The sequence below is a fragment of the Urocitellus parryii genome, chromosome 12, assembly GCF_045843805.1.
Source record: "Urocitellus parryii isolate mUroPar1 chromosome 12, mUroPar1.hap1, whole genome shotgun sequence".
Classification (NCBI taxonomy): Eukaryota; Metazoa; Chordata; class Mammalia; order Rodentia; family Sciuridae; genus Urocitellus; species Urocitellus parryii.
In genome coordinates this window covers 48,813,643-48,836,964 of record NC_135542.1, presented here as the reverse complement: position 1 = coordinate 48,836,964, position 23,322 = coordinate 48,813,643, and the positions used below count along the sequence as shown (strand labels likewise).

The 23,322-nt window shown below is 52.1% G+C and overlaps 1 protein-coding gene and 1 long non-coding RNA gene across 6 annotated transcripts in view; one reads left to right on the top strand and one right to left on the bottom strand.

The window, feature by feature from the left end:
- The window catches only part of Klhl29 (kelch like family member 29), a 282,109-nt gene that overhangs the window by 161,474 nt on the left and 97,313 nt on the right, over nucleotides 1-23,322 (bottom strand). The gene's annotated exons all lie outside the window — the stretch shown is intronic.
- On the top strand, nucleotides 44-22,690 carry LOC113184845 (uncharacterized). 3 transcript variants are annotated; one of them, XR_013342276.1, is made up of 4 exons: nucleotides 44-132; nucleotides 2,301-2,562; nucleotides 3,703-3,906; nucleotides 5,808-8,729. It is a non-coding gene; the product is annotated as an uncharacterized LOC113184845 (long non-coding RNA). The 3 variants fall into 3 exon arrangements; XR_013342275.1 differs by lacking the exons at nucleotides 3,703-3,906; nucleotides 5,808-8,729 and adding an exon at nucleotides 21,923-22,690; XR_013342277.1 differs by lacking the exon at nucleotides 3,703-3,906.

Below are 23,322 nucleotides of genomic sequence, written 5' to 3'. Positions count from 1 at the left end.
CGACTGGGCTCTGCACACAGTAGGCTTTTGGCCATTGTTTGGTGGACCGAATAACTGAGAAGGCAGCTGGGCAGGTGAAGGGGACAAAGCTGTGTCCCCCCTCAAATTGGAGATTGGATATGTGAAGCCCAGGTAAGGGAAGAAATCCAAACCAGTCAGTCCAAGCTCCAGTCTCTGCAGGATGGCAGCTCACCCTGCCAGCCTCAGCTGAAAGGGATTTAGGGGGAACCCACGGAGGTTAGAATTAACACACTTCCTGTGTTATGCTACAGCAGCGATAAGCCTACAATCTTAGGGTTTTCTTCATGAGACTCCAGCATTCTCTGGTTTTCCTTATCAGCACTGACAAGAACCCCCTAGTTTAGCATTTATGTCCTTCGCTTTAGAATGGAGGCTGGATCCTGGGAGGTTGGGAAACTCTCTGGGGCAAATACCTGAGCTCCGTTATTGTTCTCCCCTCTGCCCCAGCCTACATGCACTGAGTTACCATTGACTGGCACCCAGGGGGCATGTGTTGGGAGCTGGAAATTTGCTGAATAAAGTGTAAACTGGTGCTGGAAAAGGACCCAGTGGAAGTCACAATGCCTCTGCCTTCCTACCTCCTGCAGTTCCGGAAGCCATGCCCCTTCCCCCAGATGCCCAGAGCCGCCTGCAGGCAGATGCTAGGGTTCTGACCCAGCCCTCCAGATCCAGCTGCAGCACTTGTTCATGTGGACAGATCCTTGGGGCCTGCAGTTAGCATGGCAAAGTTGAGTCCACAAAAGTCCACATGTTCACAAGGGCACTTGTCACCTCTGTGGGTGGCTGGGGAGAATGCTGCATGTCCATCTGATGGCAGATGGAACCATTTGATGGCAGATTTGGCTTCAAGATGGTAGATGACTTTACTTCATCTGAAGCATGTTGACACTGGACTTAGGAATAAGAACTAGATGTCTGGACCCAGGGTGTGGGTTCCCTCCCCAGGGGCTGGATCTTGAGTTTCTAATCTGGTCCTTCAAGACCTTGGGTGCTTTTGGTGCTACTAGCCCACTCCGTGGGAAGAGAACCCCACCTTCCTGCCTCCCTTTTTTTCTGATTAGACTTCAGAATAGGTAAAAGTTTTTCCTCAAATCTTCCCAGAAATAAGAATAGACATCCTGGGGCCGAGGGTGTAGTCAGTGATAAAGTGCTTGCCTAACTCTCATAGGCCCTGGGTTTGACCCCCAGTGCTGAAAACAAAAAAAAAAAAAAAAAAAAAAGAAAGAAAAGAAAGAAAGAAAAAGCAACAAAAAACCCCTAAACAACCATCCTTCCTTTATTCCAAAATATAACCAAAATTCAAGTAGCAATCAAACAAAGCCTTAGAACAAACCTGAGGCATCACAGTGCAGAAGCTCATTGTTCACAGAGGAGCCCCAGCAGTCTATTTCATGGCCTATGAGTGCTCCTTTGCACACAATTCTAACAAGCATGTCGGGTGTGTGTGTGTGTGTGTGTGTGTGTGTGTGTGTGTGTGTATGTAGAGGTGCTGTTGTTTCAGGAAAGTTTAGTGGATGAGAATGAGGGGAGGCAGAAAGACTGAAAAGCAGGTGCATAACCTCAGCCAGAACCAGGAGCTTTGGTCATTTTGTTCAGGGGCCAATGGCCTAACTAGCTCTATGAGACCAGAGCACTGACCTGTAGCTGCAGAACAAACACTACCCTCAGGGCTCAGGTCAGTTTAAAGCACAGGCTTTGGAACCCAACTGTGCCTTTTATCTTGGCTCTGATATTTATCATCTGCATGTCCTCAAACAATCTGCTTAAACTTTTTGGGTCTAATCCCTTCCAAGAAATGGGGAAACAAGTGATTCCTCCTCTTAGCTATGGGAAGGATGTCTAGAAGGTTTTTAGTGCCTGGGCTGTGCGGAGGATGCACCCTTCATCCAACATGCCTTGGGAGAAGGGCGAGAGTAAGTGGCTCCCTCCAGACAGATTTATCCAACACAGTTGAAAGAAAAGAAGGTTAGGGTTTAATGGGATTAAAAGCCAAAGAGAGGAAGACCTAGAGGAGAAGCCAAAGGAAGCAACTATGAAGGTGAGGAATGCAGGCAAGCACAGCCCACCATCCCTACAAACACTTCCCAGGTGCCAAGTACGGGGAGGGGCTTGGTGTGTTTGATCTAGCTTTGCCCTCCTGGCTTGGCTGCAGTTATTATAAACTCCATTTGCAGAGGATAGATCTTGCACAGGAATAAAGACCCTCTTCCAAGCTGACATAGTTCATAAGTGCTATTCAGTCACAAATTGTCTGCTCCAAAGCAGGGTTCTTTCTCCAGGTAGGATACAAGAGAGCAGCCTGGCCTGAGTAACCTCAGAGCTCACGCCTACCCAGCTGGCCCTGATGCCAGCAGATGGGCCTAAGGGCAGGCCACACCTGTGGCTTCAGCACACTCCAGCACACTGGACTCTGAGATCCTTTTGGGAAGGGGCATCCATTCTACCAGAGGTGTGTGACATGGATAATAGAAAAGAAAAACTACCTGGAGACTTCTAATGCATGAACGTCTGTGTGGGAGCAATCTGTCCTTCCATGTGCAGGTAAGGCTAGCCATCAGGGTTTGGGCCCAGAGCCTGCTCCCCGGGTCCTTCAGGCTTGTCAAAGGGAGAGTCCCCTGGGGGAGCCCCCCTGAAGCAGTCCCACCTCACCCCACTCCCTACAAACATCTCACCCAGGCTCTTTGCCCTTCATGCCAGGCAGAAATGGGACAGAATCACCCAGGACATCCTAACCATCAGGGCTGTGTCTGAGCTAGGGATAGCCAAAGAAAAACTATCTACAAATATGGAAATACTCTGCCTTTGTAAAATGTGGGCAGCAATCAGAATTTGTAAACAGAGAAAAGTGACAATTGTTGAAACCCTACACGCATCCTGAACTCTGGTTTATGATAATGTAACATTTCCGGCAATAATATTCGGAAGGAAAGAGAGATGAAAATGAATTGAACTTTATTTGAGGATCGCAGCACTGTGACTATGGGTCCTTTTGCTAAAACACAGAAATATCCATAATGAGGATTTGTGTCGTACTAAGAAGAAACGTATGAAAAAGTGACCTTAAACTTGAATATGCTATGAAACAGGAGTAGTCCCCTCCCCTCCTGAAGTATTGGGTGTGTAAGTAGTGCACGGGATGAAAAGGCTTGTGCGATTCATCACCAGCACCCACCCTTCCCTGTGGGTTCTGGTGGTCTCAGGCACAAGGTATCAATCATGCAGTAGTCTGACCTCGGCTTCTGGCCAGGGGTGGGGAATTCTAGGAGTCTGCTCCTGGATTCCGGCACAAGCAAATGGCTGCATGTTTTATTCTCCCTCTTCCCTTGCACCCTGCTCTGAGGGCCTTGCTTTTGCTTTCAGTAGTCAGAATTCAGAAAGCCAGATGGAAGGGCCCCCTCAGGCTCCTTTCCCTGCAGCCCTCCCTTGCCCAGGTCAGGCAACTGAGGTCCTGGGAAGCTTGGGGACTTGCTCCAGATCCTGCAAAACTACAGATGTCAAACCTGACAAAACGACTCAGCATACATCCCACCAGCACCCCACTTCTAGCCTTGCCTGGACTACAGTTTGTTTAGCAAGGGCTTTACCACCCTGGAGCTGGTCCCTGACTACATGCAATGAGGTTGAGAGGTCTTGAGCTTCACCCTGCTCTGCCTGCAACTGTGTACCTGGCTTCCTTCATAGGTGGATGACACCCCAAAGGGATTTATGCTGACACCCCCCCCCTGCTGAAAGTCCCCACTTGGAGTGTCACCCCGTTCTGGACTAGGGTCAGGTTCTGTTGTGGACAGGCCTGGGCTAGGAGGGGTGGCAGCAGTTGCCTGGAGACCATGGTGCACTGGCCAACGGGGTACTAGAGACAGCGGCATTCTGGGGCCAAGCTAGCAGGTGAGAATGCTCAGGAGGAGTGGATGCGATGGGGTGGGAGCTGTGGCCAGGGCCCTGGAGGGGTCTCCAAGGCTGGCAAGGGGGAGCTGGAGCTAGTTGCAAACGTGTCCTGGGCAGGGGCCCAGCAAGTGGGTGGGCACTGGCCTGAGGGCAGAGGAGGAACAGGTCAGGCGGTCAGGGTCAGTATCCCCAGGGAGGTCCAGGCCTGTTTAGTGACTGCAGCTCCTGCCGCCGCCTCTGGGTATAGGCTCCAGGGAGCCCTAGAACAGTGCTGAGCCTGGAAGGTGCACCTCAGGCCACAGTCTGTCTGTGCAGGATCCCAAAGGCGAGCACGGTCTCCACATGTAGCAGTAGCCTTCCCAAAGCCCATGGACCAGGCCCTTTATCTGGCCTGGGGACTGCCTGGGGCAAGTCACTACTGCAAAGAAAGTATTTCTCCAAGAGCTCAAAGGACACAGAACTCTGGCTGCATTTGATGCCTGGTCAGGGCATCCAGAGCCACTTTCTTGGGGGGATGGTCACCTGATTTATGATATGGGGTCAGGAGATAGGAGTTACTATGGAGGGCAGAGTATGGCTGTGACCCAGGACCATGGACATGTTGGGTGGGCAGCTGTGAGCTGGGCCCAATGAGGATGAGAGCTGAGCACAGATAGACTTTGGGGATGGCTGAGAAGTGTCCCAGGCCTTGGTGCAGGCCAGAGGGTGCCAGGATGCACCCCAGGAGAGACAGTGTTGGGGATTGGGAGGAGAGAAAGCCCACACCAGGATAGAGGACACACAGAGGCTCCCCAGAGAGATGGCAGGGCCTGGACCTATCTTGGCAGGATTTCTGGGTTGTCTTTCGGGGCTAAGGAAGTGGCAGAAACAAGGGCCAGAGTCGGAGTGCTGGGCTCAGCCGACAGGCAGTCAGGCCTGAGCGTTGGGGCCTCCGATGTAGCAGTGGGGTTTCCGCCTCTCACAGCTGTGCCATCTAATTTCTTTGGCCCAGATGCTGGCCTGCCCCAGAGGGCCACTTGCTCTATCTGGTCCCCGTCTGCCAGGTGGGCTCAGCTTTTATGCCTTACTCCAAGTAAGAAAAATAAAAACGGGCCATAGGAAAAGCCCCTGAGAATGTTGTACAACTCAAGGTCAAGGTCATGTGAGAAAAGGGTTAGGGGCCATCTCTCATAGCTCCTCCATTCTGGATCCTCACAGCGGGGCTGAGGAAGGAATTTTCTGACTTGAGGCCAGAGCTTGCAGAAGCTAAATGGATGCTCCTCAAAGTCATGGGTGTGCTGGTAAAGAGACACATGGCACCTGCTCTTCAAGAGTAATAGTTAAAATAGTATTTGTAATTCCTACTTCTAGGCTACCCTTTATTGATCATTTATTATGAGCCACGCATTATCTTATTTAATTCCCACAATAACCCTGCAAAATACAAATTCCTATTGTCTCCATTTTATAGATGAGAAAACTGAGATAGAGGTAAAAAGTAAACTATCCACGTAGTTGCTGACAGAAGCCTACAGGGTCTGAGGGAAACAAAATCACTCCCCTCACTCTCGCATCTCAGTCTCCTCCCAGGGCTCAGCGCCTGGAAAGCCAAAGTCTCTCCAGAGGAATAAGATGTTGCACTGATGTGCTCTTCCAATGGAGGGAGTGGGGAGCTGGTGTGTCCACTCAGGCCTAGGAACCAGGGCCCCTGGGTGGTCAGCTGGACACCTGGTATGGGCTCTGATGACGCACAGAGACTCAGACATGGAATCCCCTTGGGAGAAAAGTAGAAAACCCATGACAGTCCTGTATCTGCTCTGCTGAAGAGAAGGAAAGAGATTTTGGAAAGACTGATGATTTCTAATTTCATATTAACTAGGTTCATTTAAATTTTTTTTCTGTCAAATTGCTATGTGTCGAAGTTTCAAGAAAAAAGAAGTCAGCAGATGGGAGGCCCCCGGGCTAGAGGAGAGCGACTGAGCAAGGATCCGACTCTGCCGTTCACCTCGACAGTGGCCTGAGAAGCACACGTTTTCTGCACGTGCCTTCTCTCTGGGCTTTGTGGCCTCCGTGCTGTGAAGCAGCTGACAGAAGCCAGCTCCGTAGTTTCTGTGCCACAGCTTGGCAGCCAGGCTTCTGCTCCTGGTATGCTGGTCACCAGCCCAACAAAGCCCGTGCTGCTTCTCGTTCCCTCGAGTCAGCTGTCTATGGCCTTCGATCCTCTTGAGTGGACGCTGTACACAAAACTTGGTCTTGTCTGCACAGGGACCCTCTACCCCTGCTTGGGGAGCCGGGGCATGTCCACTAGACCCTCTTCAGCCTCCCAAGGCCTAGCCTGGGCCTAAACTAGAGCCCTAGAGGACCTGCTGATTGGCCAACCGACCTGAGGGTCCACATCCCCCTTGTTCATGAGCAGCGTGAATTCCCAAAAGTCTGCCATGCAGTTGGCTGTCTGAGAGGGTACTTTCCTGCACAGACAAAGCTGCCCCCAATCGTGGGGCGCCCAGCCAGACCGTGGCAGCCAACACAATCATAATCTAGCTTGCTGAGCCGTGGCACAAAAACCCAAATTGTGTTCATTGTCCCCTGAGGTTCTGCAGTTTGGGTAGGAAGCACCTGTTTGTAGGTGTTGACAGTGAGCTTGACGTGTGTGTGTGTGTGTGTGTGTGTGTGTGTGTGTGTGTGAGAGAGAGAGAGAGAGAGAGAGAGAGAGAGAGAGAGAAAGAGAGAGAGAGAGAAGATAGAGAGGGAGAGAGAGAGGCTTGTTAAAATAGATCTGGAAATCCTGACACTTGGCCCTGCGCAGTAGTTCAGTGGGTCCCGTGGGGCAGATCAGCCGCCCAGTAGGTGCTCTTGGACCTGAAGTCAGGGTCTCCTGAAAGTGGAGCCCTGGGAGGGCTGGAGAGGGGGATCCAAGGTCACACTCAGGTTGCAGCCCAGGAGTCTCAGACAACCCTTCTAAGCACTAAGGGGCATGGGGGATGCTGCCATCCAGCTCAGTGTCTAATTAATGCTAGGATCTGGGTGGTCAGACTAGAACCCGTAGCTTTGGAATCACGAATGACCCCTTCATCTCCTTAATAAAGCAGACTCGCCAGTCCCAGGCTTTGTGGGGTAACTACCCGTCAGCATGTCATCCGGGCTCCTCCTGTGCTCGCGCAGGGAGCCGCCACTGAGGAGTGAGTGCTCTGGGCTCAGACACCGTGGAAGGCTATAACCCCTCAGGCTGAGACTTTGTTCTGAGTGAGGACTCAGGTCCTTGGGGAGACAGGATGGCTGGGGAGGCACTGATGGATGGCGTGTCCCCTATAGTGCACGTCCATTGGGGAGCCATCTTTGAACTTGCTTTAAGCCAACACACAATTGCGTGCGATTTGGTGCTGAAATAAACTCTCTGATCCTCTTGTGCTATTTGAGTATTAGTGTCAGTTCCATTTGGAGCCTCATTCATGGACGATCTACAGGCCAGGCATTGTGCTGGGTGCTGGGGCTATTAAGACAGACTATGCAGTATTCCTGCCTTTAGGAGGAAACAGAGGAGTTATTACAGAGAAACACAGGAGCTGTGGGAGGAGAGACACTCCCCCAGCCCCTGCAAGGCCTGTAGGCACAGTCAGAATCGGCTTTTGGAGGCTGATGGGGACTAAGTCAAGTCCAAAGAGGGAAAGCCAGGTAAAGAAGGGTAAGGATGTGTGTGTGTGTGTGTGTGTGTGTGTGTGTGTGTGTGTTGTGTGTGTGTGTGTGTAGAACACATCTTTTGTGATTAAAAACAGGTAGTAGAGGTGTGCTTAGGAATGGGGAGGGACTTGGGCAAATAAAGCAAAACAGGCAGAGGTGAGTGGAAGAGGTGGGGGCAGGGAGAGACCAAGACATGGCCCCAGACACCAGCTCCTAGAGTGTGAGGATGGTGGCGGATGTTGATGGGCAGTTCAGAAAGGGCCTACTGAGAATCAATAAGGACCCTCCCAGGGGCCAGGATGGTAGGAACAGGGAAGAGGGATGACTTGGAGAAACATGCAGAAGGTGAAGTGTTGACAGTTGAGTGACTCTCGAGTTCATTCATTCAATAAATAGTTCTGAGGGCCTCTGTGTGCTGAGCTAGTGCTGGGGTCAGGGAAAGAGGCCTGTCCAGGATGAACCATGAGTTGCAGGGACTCGAGTTTTGAGCTTGTGGGATTGGGGGTGGTGGTGGGGCAGGAGCTGGTGGAGAAATTCTGTGGAGATTGAGAATATTAGAGGAGGGAATTCAGGGACCGTCTTTGATGGCAGTGCAGGAATTTGAAGGATCGGCGGGTCTTGCCCAGGTAAAATCGACACGAGAGTGAGCATTCCAAGTCGGGGGAGCCCTGAAGCAAAGTAGCCAGGACGGATGGAGCAGGGCCGATGTCAAAGACACCAAAGATCCTCTTCTCAGAGGCCAGAGGTTCTGAGTTATGAGAATGACAGAGCCCCATGCCCAGTCGTTACCCCTCTTGGCAACAGCACCTCAAAGAAACCAAGAGACGACGTCCTCAACTGACTACCTGACGCTCTGCTGAGACCCAGGCTGCATGGTCAAATAGTTTCTTCTCAAGTTTTGCAACAGAGGTGCCAGAGAATCCCTCCATCAGCTGTCCTTGCACCTCTGCTGTCAGCCCGTACCCATGAAGCCCAGTGGGCACTTGTCAGAATGGGCTAGAATAAGGGAAGACACTTGCAGGGGCGTCCAAGGCAATTTCTAGGGAAAACCATCAGCCCAGCTGGGCTCATGGCTGCCTGCCCAACCCGCACTTGGCTCCCCGAGGCCATTTAAGGGCTCTCTGATGGAGCACGGTGGCTCCAAGTCTGCCTCCTGTTTGTCCTCCCCTGCCCAGGTCTCGGAAGGTGCCAGGAGGGTTCCAGGAACAAGGAACACGGAGAGCCTGATGTACCGCTCCCCACACGAGAAACAGGCAACTGCATTTCATGCTCCTTGGAGGCTCCCCAGCCCCACTCCCTGGCAGCATAATTACACATGTCTCCCTCCTTACCAACCCTTCCTACGCGCTGCATAAAGGAATACAATTTCTGGCTGTCCAAATTACAAGAGACCATAACGCACAAAAGCAATAAACACAGGTTCTAACAGCAATCAGATACCACTTATCGTAAACAATGGTTTTTGTGATTTATTGCGTTTGAAGCAGGTTCAGCATTACTCCTTAGAAGATTTGGTTATTCTTGTTTTCAAGCAGCGTTGCCGGCAGCTAGCTGACGTCAGACAAAATTGCCCAAGTGCAGCAGATTTTAAAAATAGGGCCAATGTGGTGTTAAGATAATAATAATAGAAAATTGGGTGGCTGTGGACTACAAGCAAAAGTCTACAGATGAGGCCTTTGGGGATTTGTAGGTTCCCCTGGCAAAACAAACCCAGGTATCCTCCGTGGGTCCTGCCCCCGGCTCCTCTCCTGTTGCCACTTTCTAAGGCCCGGTGCTTCCGATTCGTCCCTCTGTCCTCCTGTCCCCTGAGTGACGTGGGAGGGAGGAGGAGACTTGTAACCAGAGTGGGCCGAGAGATAGTCTGCGTTAACCCATCAAGCTGTTCAACGTACCCACTCAGGCCTCAGGTAGCTCTGGGAGTCAGACATGGGGGAGTGCAGACAAGCGAGTTCACACAGTGCATCTGAGCCCAGAGGTCTGCAGGGATCATTCAGAATGAAACCTGCCTTGTTCTGACCTACGTGGTCCCTTCTCCCCTGCACCCTGTTCCCTGTGCAGGGCACAGCTGGAAGCCAGGTACCGACGTAGAAGGGAAGGATGATTCCCAGATGAGAGCAGGAGTTTTCAAGTTGGGTTCAGAGAAATCCTAGGATTTCAGGTGGGTGTTTTAGGGGCTCCTGAAGGGGCCACTTCTGCTCCAACCAGGGAGTCCTGCTTTTGTTAAATTGTTGCTGTCAGGTTTCTATACAATTGTTTAGGAAAAGGAAATTGGATTAAAGAACTAATCCACAAATAGGACTCAGCAAGTTCTGCCTCTGACCTTTCCCCCTCTCCCTGATTCAACACGCACCATGATTTTAGCAGTGCAGGCTGAAGCTGAGCCCACTCCAACAGGGTGCAACGCGGGATCCCTGAGAAGAGACGTGCTCTCCGGAGGTGTCACCCACTCTCCTGGAAACCTTGACGTGTGAGGCCCATCAAGGGTAACCGACGTGGCCGGCACCATGCCACTCTGGCCATGCTCTCTGGCCCTAGGTCCTGTGCCTCCAGGGACCTGGTTTAAGGGAAATTGTGGCAGAGTAAAGAGTGTGCATCAGGAGTGTTTCCTCACAGGAAGCAAAGCCCCTGCTGAGCAGACAGAAAAGCACAGCAAGTCACCGTCACCGTTGTCACCAGAGCAGAGCAGGCTGTTAGTTCCTGGAATCTCCAGGGGCTGGAAGAGACACCCTTTAACTAACATGCAACCCCTCTGGATTGAGAGAAGTCCGCAGAGCCCTGTGCCTGCGGAGGTATCATTTCAGTCTGGGAGGCAAAGCTCTCTGTTCTTGGCTTGGAGCAGAGAGCAGAAAGCTCACTGAGCTATACAGATTGCGATAAGGAAAATGGATTTGTTAGTGACTACTCAGTCCTCCGAGAGCAGCCATGATATCTTGATTGAAGTAAATGCGCAGAACATCACTCATCCAGGTGGAAAAAATATATATTGATTGCTAACATTTATTGCATATTCCAGGCACTATGCTAAACTCCTTTCATAATTAATCTATTTAATCCCCTGCCGTACTGTGTGTTCGCTATTCTTATTATCCTTCTTTGAAAGATGGGGAAACTGAGGCACAGAGAAGGCAGCTCATTTGCCCAGGTCACCCAGCCGGTGTGTGGAGAGCACCTCCAGATTCACAGGACGCACTCGGGCGTCTGCCATCTCCATGCACGTTCTTTTCCACCGTGAGTCCTGACATATTTCTTGCCGTCCGGTCTCCTGTCATGTCTGTGTTGGCCAGGATCAATACATGTATAGGAAGAGGGGTAGGATGAATGCCACTTAAAACAACAGCAGCAACACTCACCTGTGGAGTCAGAAGTCACCAGTGGCGCCCAGGCCCTGCTCAGCTGCAGTTCACCTGCTGGTCTGCCCACCTCCTCCCTCCTCCGCTCCTCCCTCCCGAGACAGGGCCCGCTCAGCCCCCAACCAACAGAACTTCCAAATCTCCCAGCCGCAGGCCTTTGTGGATGTCAAGGTGTCAGGCACCGGTATGCATGCCCAGACAGCCAACAGACACTTCAGAAAACACAGAATGCATTTTTTGATAAAGACAAAAGCGATACGGCTCAAAGACGCTCTCAACACCAAGATACATTTTTACACAGGTGGCAGCATCTTCCAGAATCTTGCCCTTGCGTGTTTGTAACGCTTGGCCCGGATGCTTTCCGTGTAGAGGAGACGTGCGAACATGGCCCTCGGGAACTCTCTCCCCCCCCCTCTCCCCACATGGTAACCTCCTTCCCCCTCCAGGTACCTAAGCCTCTGCCCTCCAACTGGCTGGGCCCTTGATCACGCTCTGCCTGATGTTTTCCTGCTTGTCTCGTGTGGGCTTGTTTCCTCCATCACAGGGCCTTGAACTGAGGCCGTGGTGTTCTGTGCACAGCAGAGCCTGGTGGGCACCAGAGTCTCCTGCAGAACTCACGTAGTTATGTAAATGACAAGTCCTGGGCTGCACTTCTAAAGGTTTTGCTTTGGTGGTTTAGGAATTCACATGTTTTATCAAATGCTCTAGAAGCTTCTGAGGCCAGTCGACTTGTCAGCCCTGGGAAGGAACCAACCCTGTGGACCTCTGACCTTGGACAATCTAACCCCTGGGATTGTGAGAAGATGCACTTGCTGTTCAGACCCTCGTCCGTGCCACTCTCCTTCTGGAGCTCCAACCCCTGACACTGTCATCGGCTGCTCACTAAGCTCTGCCCTCTGTGCCCGATGCCACTCAGCTCACACTACCTCCTCTGGGAAGGTGTGACCGCCCTACCCATTCACAGTGACAGCTCTGGGCACCAGCCCCCAAACCTCTGGGTACCAGACAGCGGGCAGCTCAGCATTGACCAGAGCAACCAGCGGCCCCGGTCGGTCATGGTTCTTGGTCAAGACTCCCCACCTTCTGGACAGTGCGGTGCTCTTCAGCTCTCCCCATCACAACTAGTAGGAAGGCGCTATTCCGAAGGCAGGATGTAAACGTGGCCTCCCTTGGATAAAAGGTGTTTGGGATGCTCTCAGCTCCACCTTCTTCTCATTCCCCCCAACTCCTTGATCCTGTTTTCTCCCAGGGGTATGGGTGACTGTGCAGCCATGTGATTAACTCCACCGGGACTATAATCTCAGGAAGGAGCAGAATGGAAATCATTTTTGGAATATAAATCAAATAGGATTTCAGTTGAAGTTATTTAAAAGAAATTAATTGACTTGTACTCGCCACAATACACTGATAAGAGTTCATTGCCAAGTCCGTCAGGAGTAATGAAAAAACAGTTAATAAAATTCAGCTGTCAAAAGCAGTGTGCGGGGCTCTCTGGAGACGCCCCACAGCCCCTGGGTCACAGGGGGCGGAGAGCGCTGGTTTGCAGGGGCCAAGCTCAGGCTTTGCTGTATTTTTCTCTTGTGTGGGATTACTAGAGTTTTAATACCATAAGATTCTTAGGGCTGAGACTTCTTCCCAAGCTGCTTTGTATTTCTGTATAGCACGGTGCACGTATTAAATCACAACCGAGGGAAGGATGCTGGCTAGATAAGGATGTTTTTGCATTCAGTAGTTCATTTTCTTTTTCCTTTGAAAGGCCTTCTAAAGAGAGATTTCTCCTCCCCCTTATTGACTGTAATGACCTTAAGGAGGAGGGAGTGGCAATATTTAATTAAAGACATCATCGGGCTCCTCTCCCGCGCTCTCCCAAATCCGTGGATCAGAATAAGTTATGAACTTATTAAAAAAAAAAAAAACCCACACACAAAGGTAGGGGAAGGGCAAAGCCATTGCAGACTCTGGACCCTGCCACCAGCCCCATGGCCCCACCCACATCGGCACACTGCAGCCCATGTGGGTGTGACTTGCCGTTCTCACCACAGACGAGAGTCCTTGCAACACAACCAGAAATGACGATGTCCCCAGGACTCCACCAGCTCCTGTCCCCCTGGACCCAGAGTAGCTGCTTCCTGCCCTTGCCCTCTCCTTGGCTGGAGAGTCAGAAGCACCCATTATCACACATTCCAGGCCTGAAGGAGCTGAGAGGCCCTTTATTTCTACAGCAGAAACCATGTGCCTAGCACCATACCAGGCATGTCCAGGACAGCAGTTCATGTGATTCTCACGGTGGAGGGACAGAGGTTAACTTTTCATCACCTGTATGGAACAGATGAGAGAAGAGAGGCACAGAGAGTTTAAGTAACTTAACCAAAGACACACAGGGAGGGGCGGAGCCAAGAGTAGAACCAGCTCCGGCATGCTGCTGTTTGCACAACTGGGAAGGGGCTTTCACTGCACTAGGCTGTGCTTTATGTTAACTGTCCCTGCAAAAAGTGACAGCTGCTGGGAAATGATTTTCTGGATGACTTATTTTGAGTCCATGGACCATGGGAACCCAGGATGGGATCCTCAAGTGGTCACACCCCAGGGGTCTGCATGGAGCACAATCACCCAAGAGGCATTCTGTCAATGCTTCGGGTTTCACCTTCAAGGTGGAGGGACCTGCGGCAGAGGCCTTGTGGTCAGGTTGTAATTTTAGGTTCTTCTAGAACCTCACTGCTTCTAAGCAAGGGGCGAGTCTCATTCCCTCCTCTTGACTTGAGGTGGGCTTGATTCTCTTGTAACTGACAGAATAGAGTGTAAGTGACAGGTGTGCTTCTGATGCCAGGTCCTCAGAGGCGAACAGCCCCACCTGCCCGCCAGGACCCCCGGCAGCATAGCTCTGTTGGAAGGCCAGCATTGTCCGGCCACACGAGTGAAGAGACCTCTGCAGGTCCTGGACCTCTGCAGGCAGACCCCCGCCTCCAGCGTTCCCAGCTGAGGTTCCAGTGGAAATGGACTGTCCCCACTGTGTTCCACCCGAAGTTCTGACCCACAGAATCTGGGACCATATGAAATGGTTCCTTGCACCCCTCAACTTGGCAACAGCTGGACTGGGTGCTGAACCATGCACGGTGTCCCTGGTGCCGGCTACTGGTGGCTTTCAACTTGTCTTCTGCATGGCTGTCCCAGCCCAGAGCTGAGAATTAGGTGGGAAGCTGAAAGTCAGGTCCAAGAGAGATCGGACAGACAGACGGACAGTGCTGCAGAATGCGGCCTGCTGCTCTGGATGAATCTCTAAATTCCCGAAGGTTGGCCCAAGTGCGCTGGCCCCTCCAAGCCGCCCACAGAGCCACGTCCTGGGTCCTCAGTCTGGGTTTCTTGAGCCCAGTGCTGGGTGAAGTCACACTCAGATCAGACTTGGAAAATGTGACGTAAGGAAGGCAGCCTCAACCCTGTGCTCTGTGAAGTCAGCAAGGCCGAGTCCCTGGTGCTGTGGGATCTCCCAAAGCAAGTTGCTGCTGTTACGCTTGTAAAGGAAAAGCAGGAAGGACAGATAGATGTGTGTCCTGCTGTCACACAGCTTGGAGTCTGGGGCTGGCACAGAGCCCCCAGGTGGAGCTGAGAGAGGGCAACCTATGATCTGGTGGGTCAGTCCTACGAACAGGCCCTGGGATGGAGACTGCTCCCCTGCAGCCGGTTTCTTCTTCACCTGAACCATCCTGCGGGTCTCTGCTATCTTCCTGCCCCTTATGCCATGGGATTCTGACACTCACCGTGCTCACAGGCAAGGCCCTGTACCAAGAAAGCTGATCTCCTGCACAGAAGTAAGAGCAGCGGTGTGCCCTGTGCCGGCCACCCACACAGCCTCACGTGACTTTGCCCAGGACCTCGGAGTCAGTCCTCCGCTGGCTTCAGTCACAGCTTCCCCCCATTCCACAAAAAGAATGTCAAAGACTTGAACGTAGAAGATTCTCTAGCATCAGCTCGGTGTTCTCCCTTCCCTAAATCCTGTTCTGGGAAGTCCTGGAAGGGAGATGTCTTCCACCCCACAAGGGCTGGAGGCCAGGGCCTGGCAGGGCTGGACCCAGAAGGCAGGCTTGAGGTGCTCGGCCTCTCTGCAGCTCTCCTGGGTCTTTAAGCCCACTATCCAGCTGGACCCAAGAAAGCAGCAGCCGGCGGTTCCCAGAGGAGAGGAGAGTGTGCGCGGGGGTCAGATGCTCAGTTCTGTGCTGTTCTTTGCATTCAGCTTTCTGCTGCCCTCCGTGGCCTCTAGTGCCACGTCTAGCACTAGCATCGTCTCAGCAGCCACAGAGAAGGAAATGGCCTAGAGGACCCACACTTAGGCCAGAGTGGTCAAGACAAGAGCGTCAGGTCCTTGTCCTTGACAAGGGGTAGAGTGACAAAAAATAACGAGGGACTGCTTCAGGAGTGGTGGCTTTCGAGGAGGGCAAATGTCCCACTGTCTCTCCCCATGCAGAGGTCCCCTGCTCTCTGCAAGCAGCTCTCGGTGTGCAATACCGGCCTGTGACGGGTCTGCATCTAGCTCGTGGCGGAAGGTCGGGACGCAGCCTTCCCACAGGCCGCTGCTGACTGTGGGATGGGGCCTGTGAACAAAGGCGAAGCTGCGGGTCTGTAGGAAAACCAGCCCAATCATGTCCATCTGGAGTACTTCTGGACCCGCCCACCACTCCCAGGGAAGTTTGCCTGTTTTCTCATCATTTTCTTAAAAGAGAAGATGAAAGGATTCCAGGGATTCTCAGCCCAAAGTGCTCCTGTTGCTGCGGCGAGGCTGGCACGGAGCTGCATAATGAAGCCCTTCCTCAGCCCGAGCCTGGTCCTGGCGGCCGGCGGCCGGCTGTGTGAGGAGGGGGAGGCTGACCTAATTAGCCAGGCCAGGAGCTGCCTGGCACTGGCAGTGACAGACGGAACATCCTCTTCTGAGACCTCCAGGCCCGAGAAGTTGTTCTGGAACTGGGTCAGGTGTCCTCGGAAGCCCAGGTGTTTAGGACGCAGACCTACAGCACACACAGGCCCCGACTGCCCGGGCTCCCTGGCCTCCCTCCTCAACCCCGCACGGCCGCTCTCTCACGTCTGTCCTGGGAGTGCGAATGTGCCACCCGTGGACACATGCCCTCAGAGCACCCAGAAGCTTTCGTTTTGTTCTCTGGAACTTTCTGTAGGTGGCTTTTCTGGAGATATCTGGGGGGACTTGGGTAACAGACCTGGGTTGGGTTTTGGGGAGCCCTCTGTGGGTGTGAGATGGGGCATCCTTGTGCCAGTTGCACTGAGAGCCACCCAGGCAACCCAACTGCAGGGCTACCTGGAGAAGCAAGGGGAGGAGATCAATGGCAGGGAGGAGCAGCACCCTCGCTGGGGAGGGGAGAGGGACTGAGAAGCACTGAGGAGTCTGCAGGAAAGATGCCAGCTGAGCCCTGTATCCCATCCAGGGGACGGAACCTCTGAGCACAACCCTGGGGGCACACCTCCTCGGGGGTGATGGGAGCATCACGGGGGCTGTGGACACTCTGGGGCAGGGTCCTTGGATACTCTGAGTTATGGAGCCCGAATTCTCTCCTCAGGGCCAGGAGCCTCAGTTTCCCCACTTGCAAAGGTGCCTGCAGCAGCAGTAGGTAGACAACAGTGTGAACTACACTTAACCTCAAAGGGCCGGAAATGCTCAACCACCACACATGACAGTCCACCCGAGGGAAGACAAGGCGTCCTGGCAGAGGGGAGGAGACCAAGGGCATTTGTTCCCAGCAAAGAGGAAAGGCAAAAGGGTGTTCTGGAAATGACCATGTCCTCGTGGTGGTAGGTAGCACATCAGCTGCCCAGAGCTCGCCCGGGGAGCTGTGGGTGGGCTGCCTGGGAGGAGACCAGGTCATGGCCACCACCAGGTTTCCAGCCATGTGCCAGCCCAAGGACAGCTCTCCCTCCTGGAGTGTACCCAGAAGCCATGGCCCTCACAGGAACAGCTGGGCCTCACTCCAGCCACTTAGACTCCCAGCTCCAGTCTCCCTGGATGGAGACACTGTGGCCACCCTAGGGGTGGCTGCTGGGCCATCTTCACTGCTGGTGAGATCACAGTGTCCTGCCTGGAGCTCCAGGCTCCTCACCCCCGGGGCTAGGACAAGGATGGAAGAAGGAGCCCCCAGTGGGTAGTGGGAAGGCCAGTGTAGATGCCCAGGTCACTGTCCCCTTCCCAGGAGCTCCTCCTTGTGCCTCGAGGTCCTGCTGTGAAAAGATGTGGCTCATAAGCCTCCGGAGTCCTCACCTCTGCTTGACCTTTGTCCAAATGCGAAAATTCCAGATGTGTAACATTTGTGTCTTTACTTTTTAAAAACATTACATGTATATTTGTGTGTGAGGGGCCCTGGGTGTGGTGGCACATGCCTGTATTCCCAGTGTGACTTAGGAGGCTGAGGCAGGAGTTTGAGTCCAGCCTCGGCAACTTAGCAAGACTATCTCAAAATAAAAAATAAAAAGGGCTGGGGATGTAGCTTAGTGATGGAGCGCCCCTGAATTCAGTCCTTAGCATGGAAAAAAACAATTCTGGATGCAAATCACTTCTGAAATGCATCAGGCCTTGTCTGTCCCCCGCACAGAGGTTTTGGAACATGCCTTCATCGCCCCTGATGACCTGGAATTGTTCTAAAGGACACTGTCCTGGCTTGAGCTGCCTGGCTCCTGCAGGGTATCCCAGTGCTTCCTTGAACAGCCTGACTAGGCCCTCAGGAAACACCTAGAATGCAGTTTGGCCTCTGCTCTCAGCCTGTGAGAGTGCTTTTTTGTGGTCTTGCCAGCCCGTGGACTCATGGGGGCTGGAAGGAGAGGCTCCCTGCAGAGGAAGGGAAGACACAGCACGCGTTCTATAATTCATAGGGCCTGGAGGCTGGCCCCTCCTCGGTGTAAGCAGAGACGGCCAGTGGGCAGTGGACTGTGAGCTGGGTCAGAGATCTTCTGTCCTTTTCCTTGGTCTTTGGCTAGCAGCTGCTTTTGCTTAGGGTCTGGGGCTTCCTTTCTCCCCCGTGGCCTTATTTTATCCCCCAGGGGCTGGGTGGGAGCCAGAGACCAGATGGAGGGCAGCTTCTACCAAACTGTGAAGGGGACTCCAGGCCAGGGTTCTGCATCCTGGATAACCCAGGCTGTGGCAGTCTTGCTTGTCAGACGGTGGCAGCAACATTGATAGGTGTAGGTGAGCCACACACAACTGACAGAACAGCACCAACATCGCTGGGCTTTTCTACATCTTCCAGTCCAAGTGTCTGAAACCCACGAAGGGTTTCCAGTCCGATCAGCAGTGATCATGGCAAATAGACAAGGACCAATGGAGCCACAGGTGGTCACGCTGGAAGTGACCTTAGTGGCCATTTACTCCAACCCCCTGGCTCAGATGAAGTGACTGAGGCACAGGCAAGAGAATGACCTATCAAAGGTCAGAGCCACATCAGAGACAGAGCGAGGAGTATCTGTGTCCTGCAAGCCCCAGCCCAGGGCAGAACCCTGCATCCGCCCACCTGCCTCTGCCCTTCCCTGCTGCGGTCCGACGTGTTTTAATTGCTACATCTTTCCTTCGTATGCCCTGGGGTAATTTAATAAAGGGTACAACTGTGACATTCAAACAAAGCACACACAGTTTAAAGTTATTTTTTTTTCTGATTAAAATCCTTCTGGTGAAAGAGGAAAATAAAATTGTGAAAAAGAGAAGCACAGAAAAAAAAAAGGAAGGAAGAATGGAAGAAAGAGGGAAGAAAAGAAAGAGAAAAAGGAAGAAAGGAATGATAAGGTCAGCCACTTCACACCTAAGCCCTGGTGGGATTTGAACCAAATCAAAGCCGTCAGCTGCGGAGGGTCACAGGGGAGAGACCCAGGAGGAGCTCAGCCTGCAGCCTGGCTGCTCCATGGGGAAGTGTCCACGGTGGCTAGCACAGTGCCCCTGGCAGATGAGCTGGACAGGCCAACAGGTGAGAGGGTGCAGGTGGGAGCCTGGCGCAGCCAGAGTAAGAACACGCAGTGGTCAGCAGCATCGTGGAGACACGACGCACATCATCCAAAGAGATGAGCAAAGGGGCCAAACGGTGGTCTGAATACCACTGACGCCTGAGGCTGGAGACCCCAGGAAGGGCTGAACACAGACGGGGAACAACGGGTCAGATGATGGGTTTGCAGTCTTATTTCTTGGGGGTCAGGAGATGAAGGGACACAGAAGCCAAAGCCATCCCTGTGCTCTCCCCCAGTGAGTGGTGCCCTCCTGAGGAGCCAGGAAGTCTGGGGTCAAGGAAAAGGGAGGTGGTGGGTGTGGGGGAGCTGCTGAAAAAATCCACCTCCCTCCCAGGAGCAGCGCCCACCTGGGAGCCCCAGAGCTGCCCGCAGCACCTCAGGAACACACTGCTCTCTTTGTTTGGGGGCAGAATTGTGTTTGGGGCTGATGAAGCAGGCGATGAGTGGGCCTCTCTCAGCAGACACAACCAAGCCAGCCATCCTGGAAAAGTCCCGGAGTGAGCTTCTTGTCACCCATGGTTCTCGGGGTCTGGCGAATGTCTGAATTCCAGGGGTGGGGCGAAGCAGGGGACGCGACTTCCCAAGCTCTCACTCTGAACCAGGGCCCCACAGCCTGGGACGTTTCCCTGGCCTGGCGACTGCAGTCCCTCCGGGAGGAGGCAGCCCTTTTCAGTTTCAAAATGCAGGTGGTATTTTAAAAGACCTCACCACATTAAAATGCATGTTAAAACAAACCATTCAGTGGCGGCCTCTGGATGGGGCTTGCTGGGAGGGTGGTGGTGGTGGTCTTCTTGTTCCTGAGAGGGACGTGGGTTACAAAGGCCTGCACTAGTCCCTGCAAAACTGGTTGAACCCTAAGACTGGTTGTATGCCTAAGACCCGGACGCTTCGTTGTACAGGAGTTATGTTAAAAACGCTACTAGAGAGAAGCTTCAGGCAGTCAGCGCTGGTGAAGAATGCCCGATCAATTGCCTTTCCAGATAAGGACAGCAACAGTTTAAAATGCAAAACATTTTCCGTTTTACTAGTTTGAAAGAAAACTTAGATACTATAGCACTTTAAAGCTTCAGTAAATAAAGAACACTCAATTATTTTAAACTCTTTAAACCTGAACATCAGTGATTGGACTGAGTGATAAATGGATCAAGCATTTTAACCCAGAAGTCCTGCCCTGGGTGCCCACACTGCAGAGCCATGGCCCTGGTTGTCTATGGCTGTCTCCATTCCCCACCCAGAGGATCTGCCTGTGTCCACACCACCTTCAGCGGTGGCTACAGTTAGGTTGGATTCAACTTGGATGAGCCCCTACTACACCCTGCTGCAGCACACGGTCTAGCAAGGAACAGACCCTGAGATCCCAATCTGAACGGGGAGAAGCTGGCCTGAAAGATCGTGCTGGGAAGAGCTGGAGATTTCTGACTTGACCATCGGCCACTCAGAATCTCCAAGTGACTCCTTTGTCCCAGATCTTCACCATGACCCAGTTCATCCCAGGACTGCCGCCCCAAACGACTGCAGGAAGCAATTTCAGCTCATCAGGACGCTCATCAGCTCTCCCCAGGCTGGCCACCGCTCTCACAGACAGCACGCCCGGGCCTGGAGACGCCGCTCGGCAGACAAACAGATGCTATTTCCACTTCTGTTCTCATTAAACAGTAGCAGAATCATGATTTATCAAAATATTCAAATCTTGAAAAGCATGGCAAAGTGCAACCTCGTGAACTGAACTTGAAAAAGCGACTCACTCCATGTGCATGATTTGAAATCCCGATTATTTTATTTTTTTAATTGAAGAGCATGTGAAGTTGGGAAAAGCAACCAGGTTTTAAGAGGCTTCTTCTTCTTTTTTTTTTTTTTTTTTTTAGAAAAACTAAACTATGTTTCCAAATTCATGTCCAGTTTATTTTATTTTTAAAACTAAACCTAGACATCAACTTTCAAAGCACCCAATAAGTTTTTAAATTAGAGAAAATTGTGTTTAAAGTGGCTTCTGAGTCACAGTCATTGTCCAGCACCTAAGTATTCCTGTTGCTGTCAGAGAGCCTGTTTCCCCACCTGTCTGCTGGGGGAGGGCAGGTGGTTGGTGGTCAAGGGGTCTCTGTGTATTGAGGACGGTTTTCCTAACATTAGTCCTGATTGTCAAAACCACAAAAGTAGGATCTAATAAAATGAAACTGGTGGGCAGCACAAATTCGTGAGATTTAAACACAACAAGGTTATACCAAATTAAGTGAAAGCGTGGCAGTCAAATGTTCTCCAGGGCTCTGATCATTTACCTGTGTTTTTTTTTTTCCCTTCCCATTTTTTTTTTTTGGTTTGACTCTCGAAGATCCCTCTGTACTCTTTCCAGACTTCTGAAGTCCTCTGCTTGTCTCATGTTTCTCCTTTCCCACAAAGCCCTGCTGGACTCCCTGCCTCTGCTTACCTTTGCTAAGAACACACCACCCTGTGCCCTTTCTTGACCTAGCGACCTTCCTTGACCCTGTCCCCTTCCCCGGGGATGCTCTGAAAACCTCACTCCTCTGTCCCTCCCTGGCCATGCTGAGAATTGTTGGGAAGAGCCTTCCCTTCAAGGCAGGGAGATTCTCGGTCACTGTAACCTGGCTCGGGGAGGGCTCGGGACCTGCTGTCCAAGTGGGCAAGTATTCCCAGGTGCATGGGGAGTGTCGTTTAAACCAATGACTCTTGCAGTGCTAAACCCAAGGCAAATGAACTTCAACGCACTGATAACCTGTCTACCCTAGCAAAAGTGAACACCTCCTGCTCATGTGTTCCCCCATCTCAGTGGACAAGGAGTCTATTTCCTGAGAATGAGCCTCAAGGATTAAAGTTCAAGAACCCAAAGCACTGCAAAGATCCTCACAAACACCGTGATGGCTGTGCGGTCCTCACCCCCGCTCTCATCCCCCAGGAGTCAAAGGGCCTGGAGACTCTGGATCTCAGAGTCGTATCTGACTTCTCCAGGACTGGGGACAGGCAAGCTGCTTTAAGCTCCCAGGGGCTGAGGTTCTGTTTTTCTCTTCCAGGCTCTGACTTGCTCCAACCGCCTCTCTCTTTCCTGGCATCCTTGCCCAACTCCCAGAAAGAAGTTTGATTGCTCAGATGGGATGGAGATTATGGTTACCCAGAGCCAGGATACCTCCTCCAGCCCCTGAACACCCAGCCATTGCTTGGGTCTGCCAGCTCTGAAGTAAGAGAATAAATATACATCCCAGTCGTCTTGACTTCCATCAAAAGGAGAAAGGCATTTTCAAAGGAATTTAATAAACATCAAATTGCCCCAGTTTGCCCACTTCCTGTGAGTGGTGGCCAGGGGCCCCACAATTCCCTCCCAATCATCCCATGGAAGGGAGTCAGAGGGCACGTTCAATATGCTACTCTCCAGCTACAAGAAACCCCACCACACTGGGCTGGAGTGAGCCTATAGCAGCAAGAAATGGAATGGAAAGTGGGTAGCCAGGCAGGGTGTCAGTGAATATGTCCCCCAAATCCAAAAATAATAAAACCTTGCGAAACCATTTCCTTGGGCAGTTGCAGTAGAGGAAACCTCATGCTGCAGGAGAGAAAAGGGCTTTGGGGGAACCCTGGTGTGACCTCCTCCTAAGTCTAATGCAATTCTCACAAGCACTAAAGGGAACATGCTTGGTCGCAGGGACTTCTGTAGGCATTCAGCCCATTCAGTCTGATTTTCAGGATAATTTCTCTCTGAGAGTTCTGTATGCTCTGTCACTTTGAGCAATAGAAAGGGACAAAATGAAAGATCTAGAGTCTTGGGAGGCACAGAGCAGGCTCACTCGGGCTCTGCCTGGAGTCTTCTAGGGTTATTCCGCTTAATACAACACCTACTAGCCAATGTGACTGTTTCAATTAAAATTAATTTAACTTAAATGGCATTAAAAATTTACTTCCCCAGTCACATGAGCCACATCCTAAGCACTCGATAGCACTTGACAGCACAGTATAGGACATCTCCATTACTGAGGAGGTTCTGGGCTGTGGACAGGGCTGTTCCATGACAGGGCTGTTCCAGGATGTCTCTGACCTTTCTGAATTTCCCAACGGAGGAGGCACTGAGCAAACCAGGTATTGGCCAGAGCAGGGCCAAGTCCTTCCACTTTGCTCTCCAACTGTGTAGCCCTTCCTGAGCCCTAGAGGAGGGGCCTCCTCTGCACCAGGGGATTTAGCCCCAACTTGCTGCTTTGCAGGGCAGGCAGGGGAAGCACCAGGCAGGGAGATATACGGTTGCCCAATTCCAGACGTTCTGGTTTTCGTGGAAATTCTGGCCTCCTTAACCCAGGGATGACTTTTGCATCCCAAAACCAACCAACCAACCTATCCTGCTCAGTGTTTGAGAACCCACAGGATCTTGATCACTATCAGTGTGTAATTTTTATATTGAATACTAGAAATTTGCTACGAGAGTAGA